General features: G+C 41.8%; 1 non-coding gene across 1 annotated transcript; it reads left to right on the forward strand.

The window, feature by feature from the left end:
- The first annotated feature begins 8860 nt into the window (after window positions 1–8860).
- TRNAK-UUU (transfer RNA lysine (anticodon UUU)) lies at window positions 8861–8933 on the forward strand. Its single transcript has one exon. It is a non-coding gene; the product is annotated as a tRNA-Lys (tRNA).
- The last annotated feature ends 296 nt before the right edge of the window (window positions 8934–9229 follow it).

A 9229-nucleotide genomic window follows, 5' to 3' on the forward strand; every position in this document is an offset into this window, starting at 1 on the left:
TTAGGAGGCTCTTCCTCACTACCTACATTCACGGTGGTGGGTAGATCGCTTTTGGGAGGAACCTCCCCCGTTAACAATTGAGTGACCTTGCTAGACAATTCCGAAATATTTTCAAGCAGCGTACTAGCTTCCTTCTTCTGAACGTCATTCAGCTTTAGAGACAACTGATCGTTAACTCTATTTGAGAAATGATATAGCCTGGCATGCACACGCTTAATTTGATTAGGAGAAGGATCATTTTCATCAAAAAAACTAACTACAGAGGCTAGCCCAGTAATATTCTCGACGATCGTGGAAAGAGAGTCGTCAATTTCTTTCTCTCGCAAGGTGGGGATGGAAATAGGCAACTCAAGGGACTCTCTAAGCTTGTTTGTGTCTATCACAACCGTGCCTCCAGATTGCACATTTCTAATAGTCAATTCATAGATTAACTCCTCCTTGCGCAAATAGTTAAGATGGAGAACATCGCGAGGGCCGGGCATGATGACAGAACAATTTTGAAAAAAAAAAAAATCAAAAAATTCCAGCAACTGAGAAAATTGTTAGAGTTCGGAACAAAACAATGTTTAGCCGTCAAAAAGGGGCTAAATTGAGACCCATTCAACCACGCTCTGCTACCACTTGTTACCGAGTTTTAGTGGTAGGTAGAGGTGAAAGAAGGTGCGGGCGTGAACGGGTCTCAAACTACGGAATCAAAGTTAATGTAAAATTTAACAAGGTTATATTTTCTTTTTAAAATGACGAAATAACAAGCATTGCAGGTACAGAGTAGCAAGTCAACAAAATGTATGTACAATATTTACTAGATTTGGGCTCAGCGCCCTTCCTTCACAATTCGTGGGCAATCAGCCCAACCTTACTTCAAAATAAGTTTTACCAGAGGGGCAGAAAACCCCATTCATGTTCAGGAACATTTGCTCCAAATTACACTGAAAAGCCTCCACGAGGCATACAACACTCAATTTTCGAAAAAAAGAGCCACTCGCTCTCAACTCTAAGCCTGTCAAAGGCCACACCAAACTCCACCTTCAAGTTGTCCTCACTGGACATAGACACAGGGGTAAAATACCCAACCTACTGAGGTCTATTAAATGAAAAGGGGTAATTACATGACCTCCAAAATAACAATTTGAAAGGAGGCGAACTGCACTCCTAATACACTTTGTTTTTAAAAACCTAATTTGGCTCTAGGCCACTAATGCAAGGGCTAATCCCATACTACAGAGGTGACTTTAGAAAAGAACAATTTATTTTACGTTAACTAAGAATAGGTTGAGAAAAATAAGTTCACCTCAAAACAATATGATTGGGAACTCGAGAGGGTTAAGCACTCTCTATCCCGATATGCAGTTTAAAAGATGGAATAGATACAAGTTCCTTTACATTTTAGGGAAGGTTACATAATGGAAAAACTTCGGACCCGCCCCGAGAGTTAAACTGCTGAGCAAGCAAGAAAAGAAGTAATTAATCGGCCATTACCTGGTTGTTGACTGTCGCCGAAGAAAGAGGCGCTTCCCGCCCCCTGCTATGTACTTTACACACTGAAAGATGGAACAGAAGTGGCCCGGAGACCCTAAAATCAGCAGTTTATATCCTCTCGCGGAAGGTTCGAGGCGTTAGGGGAATGAAAACACCCTCCCACAAACTCTTTATTGGGTAGGATACAGCAACATATTCAAGTTGGGGGTAGATACCTCGGATTGGTCAGAAATTAATAAAAGAAATTCGGGATTGGTTAAGTACAAAACAAGGGGAAGGAGAGGGGTATACAGCCAACTTAAACAGTAACAGAAAGAAATTTAACAAGAAACAAACTTTTGAAATAAAAATTTCTCCAAAAAAAAAAACAGTTCTTTCACTCCGCACTAGGGTGCACTATTGTTGATCTTCAGTAGTGTCCTCTAGAAGAGAAAGTTCACACTTCTTACTACAAGCAAAACAAAATACGTCGAAAATGACACAGTTCAAAAACTCTAAAATTTCCAGGTAGTGACATCTTCTGAGAAACTTGAAAATTAATACCGTCAATAAAGTTCAGACTTCCTCCAGCAGAGGAGTTTCAACTGGCGCAACTTTTAAATTAGCGGCGTGGAGGTGTACCGCCCGGTACAGTGTCATAGAAGAAAAACATATCAGTGCGATGTAAAATATCGCGGAATAAGCCGTGTGGTACAAGATAATGTACAGTATTGATGAATAAAAGCCTTATCTCAACATTTAACATTTTAAATAAGAACAACAGTCAGTTGTGGCTCATGGTGCAATCATCAGCGAAAGGGCAAACGCGTCAGGTTGTTTAGAGGTAGTGAGACAGCTAAGCAATAACCGATCCAAAGCATTTTACGGGTGAGTGACGTTCAGTAAAATTAAAGAATTATTCCTGACAAAATTAGCGTTTGCATACTCCATGAACACTCGTGGTGATAGACTGTATGATTAATGGGGAAATGAACAGTGATTTCTAAAAACTTGCCACTATTTGCATTAATCTATTTAAAGTTATCAGTGTATCTTATCAGCAGTAGATCCCTTTTGAAAGTGCATAAACAGTGTTTAATAACTGATTTCCCATTTTGCCTGTATGTTCGTGAGTGGTCGTCGAATCCCGAGATCTGGAGCCTACAAGAATCGCGCCTAAGTGCCTGAAGTTATTTCTACAGGAAACGCCCAGAGACTTAACTAAGAAGACCACAGTTCGAGACATGGATCGTGGTAGTACGATGAGGAACCAAGTACTATCAAAGAGAAGACCGCTCATCATGACGGAGTAAAAATCTAAGATGTACCTCGAGATGACGGCAAACCATACCCAGTATTTGATAAGTACAATCCATTTGAATATATTAAATCACGAGATTTGCATGCCAGTAGCAATTTTTATTTTGTAAATATTAAAAATGTATGATTAACAATATTAAATGTAGGGAACACTATACGCGCGTGACTGGGAAAAGATTTATTATTTTAATTAGTGTTTTCAAGTGATTTAAGAATAATCTTTGATATTTAGCTGGTTTATTTGCATGAATTATCATATAGATCCCATAAATTCTTAGTTTATATGAAGCATATATTTGGGAAGAATAGCGATTTAGCTAAACTTATAATTTCTTCGTAATGTTATTATCTGGTAAAGATTTTCATAGTAGTTTGAATATAAACTATATGTTTGCTTCAAGGTGATTCAGATATTATAAATCCCGTGTGATAATAGATGATTATTGAAGATGTCCCAAACCGAGGTATTATGCGAATTATATAGATATGCGAGAAGAATTAAATAACCTGTAAGAATGGAGTCTTCTCTGTAAATTAATGGAACGGATTTGAGATGCGGTGGTATGATATGGAAGGGTGAAGCTGTAACATGTTATGTTGTTGGAATGATAAAGGATAATAATAATTATGGCTGTTGTGATATATTGAATTGGGCTGAATATATAGCCAAATATTAAATAATAAGAAGTAATGGCTCTCAAATGAATGCATACTTGAGAACAAGCCGAGATGATATATAAAAGAAAGAAAGAAACGAGTTCAATGTGTTTTTGTAGCCACGGAGCTGAACACACAGCTGTTGTCATGATTGACAGTTTTACTACGTGCGACTCGGGTCGAGGAAGATTCCGCAGTTCCCAGCAAAGCTTAAGGTTTACTTGTGAGATCCTTTTCATTCGCCAGAGCAGTCGCAATTCCATTCTAATGATACGTTGAGTAATGCGGATAATTTTCTGATTTTGCGAAGGATAGATTCCTTCCCATGTTTATGCATTAAATTAGCTCGTGATTGGAGTTTTAATTTGTTTACCTTGGAAGCTGGAGTACTTGAGTTCGATCCATGTTGGAGCGAAGAATTCAACCAGATACTATGGCTTGATTAAGCCATATCTTCGAGATGTATTGTATGTTATATGTTTGATATTTTTTATGTAAAGTGTTTATGTATTTTATTATTTCCCAAAGTGTTCTATGGTGATGGGTTCGATTCCAGCGTTGGTTGATTTTTCTTTGAATATAATTTGTTAGGTAAACCCAGGATACACGTATGTGTTCAGTGTAAGTATATAATTCTCGTGGTCATATGGACCATGTGTTTGATATACGGCGATGCAATCTCGTGTTTTAAAGGAAACGTACTTACGGCGATATCTCCTTTCTACAACCATGATAATTAACCAAATGTTTTGAGGTATGCCGAGGACCAACTACAACTATGAATAAACTACACGGACACGAAAGCATACTTTATATATAATTTTTTGCATTATTCTTGACTGTTTCTTGTTCATGTGTTGTAGTATGGCACCATCTCGTGTGATTTTGTCAGTATAATAAAATGTTTAGCAAATAATATTTCAACGAAGATTCTTCTCATTTAATAATATTAGTGTATTCGTCTCATATTGTAGAGAATCCTACTTTCGTTATAGTTTATGTAGTGCCTATTTTCTTTTTCGAACATTCCATTGCCCGTATGCTTTATGAGTTCAGCCGGTGATGCAATGAAAGTAGGGAGGACGAGACTTCAAACCTAGTAAGTGACTTTCGGAGGTTCTCATCCAACTATTCCATCTATACATCTGTTTGTGAAACCAAATTATGTAATAGTTGCCTAAATTACCCAGTATGGGTACAGTATGTACGATATCCGACATGTTATGTGGTGATCTTAAACTTGTGACGGGTGCTGTGAACAGCCAGATATAAAGCAAAGTAAACTCGTGTTCTCACCCTGAGGGGGTGCAGCTCTTTTCAGGCACACGTCAGTGGAGATGAGCTTCATGTACGACTTTAACCACATACCAGCCCTCCTGCCGTAATTAAACCTGCTGCATTACAGGCCGGCAGCTAGTAGCGCAAACCGCTACGCCTCGGAGGCAGACAATAGGTAAATGGAAACATTAGTTGTAGAGCTACTGATTTGCGGAGATTCTAATTATTGTGAAGGCTTGAGTTTTATGGCTCATAATTATCTTTTATTATAGCGCAGGTACAGGCATTCGATACTTGTGTCTTGCCCCGAGGATCAAACACTGTGCTTCTGATAGTCAAGAACCACAAAGCTGATTAAATCCATGTGCTAATTGCGGTTATTAGCATGTTTTTATTACCACAAGAAGTTAGAAGCACAGGAGAAAATCTCCTTCTCTTCGGTGACACCATTAGGAAACAACATATTATTTTTCTTCTTCTTATTCTTGTTATACATACAACACATGGTGTATCTAAATTATACCGGCAAAAATATCATGGACCTCCCGGTTTCGATTCCCACCTCTGCCACGAAATTCGAAAAGTGGTACGAGGGCTGGAACGGCGTCCATTCAGCCTCGGGAGGTCAACTGAGTAGGGGAGGGTTCTATTCTCACCTCAGCCATCCTCGAAGTGATTTTCCGTAGTTTTCCACTTTTCCTCCAGACAAATGCCGGGGTGGTCAGTAACTTAAGGCCACGGCCGCTTCCTTCCCTCTTCCTTGTCTATCCCTTCCAATTTTCCCATCACCCTCCCCACAAAGCCCCTGTTCAGCCCCTCCTCCTTCACACTTGTATCCCACACTCAAAGTCTCACGCACCAGGACACTGCTCTTTATGCGGTAGAGGTGGGATACCTCGCTGAGTCCGAGGGAAATAAATCCTGCAGGGTAAAAGAAAGAAAGAAAGAAAGAAAGAAAGAAAGAAAGAAAAATATCAGGGATGTTCTTCGCGTTACGTACGGAAAGATCGCGTAATCAGATTGACGGGGCATTTTTTTCTTTCAAGAAAATAACACTACTCTGTTACTTCCCTGCGTGCGATTCAAATTTACAAACTCGCCGTATTTGCCGTGCTAGAGTTCGTACGCTGCTCGGTGCTGTGCCTCAGGGAAGGGAAGGGAAGGGAAGTGTGCGAGGTGGTGTAGTGTTTAGTGTGATTAGCTGCCACTCCTGGAGGCTCGGTTTCGATTCCCAGCTCTGCCATCCTCGAAGTGGTTTTCCGTTGTCAGGGTAAACAGGTTAAATAAATAAATAATAATGGATTTAAATATGTATGTACATAAATGTTTAAAACACTAAAAGGTTAATGATATACAGGATTCTGAATGATATGAGTGGACCCCGTTCCAGCCCTCACACTAACCACTACACCACACCACAGAGGCGGACCGTTTGTAGTTACAGGTAAAATAGTGTTAGAAATGTGAAGCAGTTAATCGTGATCGTGCTTGAAGTATTTCGTAAGTGAGAAAGCTTTCTCACACGGGTAGGTCGTTCTGAACATACCCAAACATTTGAGAGAAATACTCCACAGTATTTGGAACATTGTGTTATCTTCGCCTCCCAAAACGTCCACGAATTTCTCCTTTTCGATCTAAAATTACAGTAGGCCGTAACAATTTCAATGCTGGTGATCTATCAATTCAAATTCTTCACGAACAGTCATATCATTTTTTATTTGAAATACTTCAAATCATAAAGTGGTAGGTGTCCGCTTCTGTGGTGTAGTACTTAGTGCGATTAGCTGCTACCACCGGAGGCTCGGGTTCGATTCTCGGCTCTGCCACGAAATTTGAAAAGTGGTGCGAGGGCTGGAACGGGGTCCACTCAGCCTCGGAAGGTCAACTGAGTAGAGAGTAGGGGGGTGGGGGGATCGATTCCCAGTTCAGCCATCCTCGAAGTGATTTTTCTTGGCAGTGTGGTTCCCCCCTCAGCCATTTTCGAAGTTGTTTTCCGTGTTTTCCCACTTCTCCTCCAGGCAAATCTCGGGATGGTACCTAGTTTAAGACCACGGCCACTTCCTTCCCACTCTTAGCCCTTTCCTGTCCCATTGTCGCCGTAAGACCTATCTGTGTCGGTGCGACGTAAAACAACTAGCAAAAAAAAAAAGAAAAAGAAAAAAGAAACTTCCTTCCCTCTTCTTTGACTATCCCTTCCGATCTTCCCATCCCCCTCTCCACAAGGCTTTTGTTCAGCATAGCAGGTGAGGCCGCCTGGGCGAGGTACTGGTCTCCTTCTTCCCGGTTGTAGCCCCCGTCCTAAAGTCTCACGCTCCAGGTCATTGCCCTTGAAGCGGTAGAGGTGGGATCCTTCGTTGAGTCCGAGGGAAAAACCGACCCTGGATTAAGAAAGAAAAGAAAAGGAAAGAAGGTATTAAATAAAATATATACGTAGATCCGCCTCTGTGGTGTAGTGGTTAGCGTGATTAGCTGCCACCCCCGGAGGCCCGGGTTCGATTCCCGGCTCTGCCACGAAAATTTGAAAAGTGGTATGAGGGCTGGAACGGGGTCCACTCAGCCTCGGGAGGTCAACTGAGTAGAGGTGGGTTCGATTCCCACCTCAGCCATCCTCGAAGTGGTTTTCCGTGGTTTCCCACTTCTCCTCCAGGCGAATGCCGGGATGGTACCTAACATAAGGCCACGGCCGCTTCCTTCCCTCTTCCTTGTCTCTATCTCTTCCAATCTTCCCATCCCTCCACAAGGCCCCTGTTCAGCATAGCAGGTGAGGCCGCCTGGGCGAGGTACTGGTCATTCTCCCCAGTTGTATCCCCGAGTCTGAAGCTCCAGGACACTGCCCTTGAGGCGGTAGAGGTGTGATGCCTCGCTGTGTCCGAGGGAAAAGCCGACCCTGGAGGGTAAACAGATGATGATGATGATGATATACGTAGATAAATGTTGAGACAGTAACAGATGAACAAGATTCAGAAGTCTGAATGCTACTCAGTAAGTTCTGATATCCAGTGAGAGAGCTACAAATGCGAAACAGTGCACCGTGATCGTGCTTTGTTCTTGAAGTATTTCATAAGTGAGAAGGGCGGCTCGTCCTGAACATAGCCTAACTTCGAGAGAAACACTCCACACTATTTGGAATATTTTGCTATCTTCGGCTCCCCAAGAGTCCATGGATTTCTCCCCTCCGAAATAAAATATCAGTACCAGGGAGGACTGGTGAACTATCTATTTAATTTCCGCACGAACAGCCATATAATTTCAGATTTAGAATAATTCAAAACACAAAGTTGTAGGTAAGATTAAACTTTTTGCACCGAGCTCGATAGCTGCAGTCACTTAAGTGCGGCCTATATCCAGTATTCTAGAGATAGTGGGTTCGAACCCCACTGTCGGCAGCCCAGAAGATGTTTTTTCGTGGTTTCCCATTTTCACACCAGGCAAATCCTGGGGCTGTACCTTAATTAAGGCCACAGCCACTTCCTTCCCAGTCCTAGCCCTTTCCTATCCCATCGTCGCCATAAGACCTATCTGTGTCGGTGCGATGTAAAGCCAATAGCAAAAAAAAAAAAAAAAAAAAAATACAACAGTTGCCCATCTATCTGCCTTTGAGCTTAATCTTGCACAGAAGTATTTCCTCAGACGCCCACAGGAACAAGTAACATTTATTAAGAGGTGTAGACCAATGTCATACACCTCAGGCAATCCAGGATTTTCGACAGTGCATGCCTTGACCTTAATTCCCATCCTAACGTCTAAGATCAGTTATATAAGAAGATATCTGGGCACCTCAGTTACTGCAAAGGGGTCACGATCACACACTTTGATCGCTAGCAGTTATTAGATTCCAATTATAACAACTCCTGGTTTGGCTAATGGGACGAGTGCAAGTGGATCGGATAGGAAATGACGACAGGTGGTCGAACAGCCCGCCTTATATGGCCGCTGATTGTGGTCCCTATAGCCTACTTCCTCCTGACTCACATCCAACAACAAGCTGTGTCTATTCTCTGTTGTTCTAGGAACTGTCACGTAGAACCTATCCTACTTGGAGGCCGTAAAATCAGGTATCGCTGAATTTGTTTTACGATTCGTTGATCAAGAGAAGGCATATGAGCGAGTGCCTCTGCTCAGAGTTACTGTCAGGCGAACGTACAGAGCCCGGATAGCTCAGTCGGTAGAGCATTAGGCTTTTAACCTAAGGGTCCAGGGTTCGAGTCCCTGTTCGGGCGGAAATTTTACATTCCAACACGCTGGTTTGATACTCAACTCTCCTGTGATGTCCCCAACGTAGTGTAAGGTCGTAGATTGTTTTGGCTACGTTTAAATCAAACGTATTTCCCTCTGTTTAAACCAATTATTCAACGAATTGTGGTGCCAATAGTAAAAAAAAAAAAAAAAAAATGAGTGAAACCAAGAAAAAAGTAACTTTCCGTTTCTTTTATATACTTATTTTTACTTTCGTCCGCCTCTGTGGTGTAGTAGTTAGTGTGATTAGCTGCCACTCGGGTTCGATTCCCGGCTCTGC

This window comes from Anabrus simplex, chromosome 3 (genome assembly GCF_040414725.1).
Source record: "Anabrus simplex isolate iqAnaSimp1 chromosome 3, ASM4041472v1, whole genome shotgun sequence".
NCBI classification, from domain to species: Eukaryota; Metazoa; Arthropoda; class Insecta; order Orthoptera; family Tettigoniidae; genus Anabrus; species Anabrus simplex.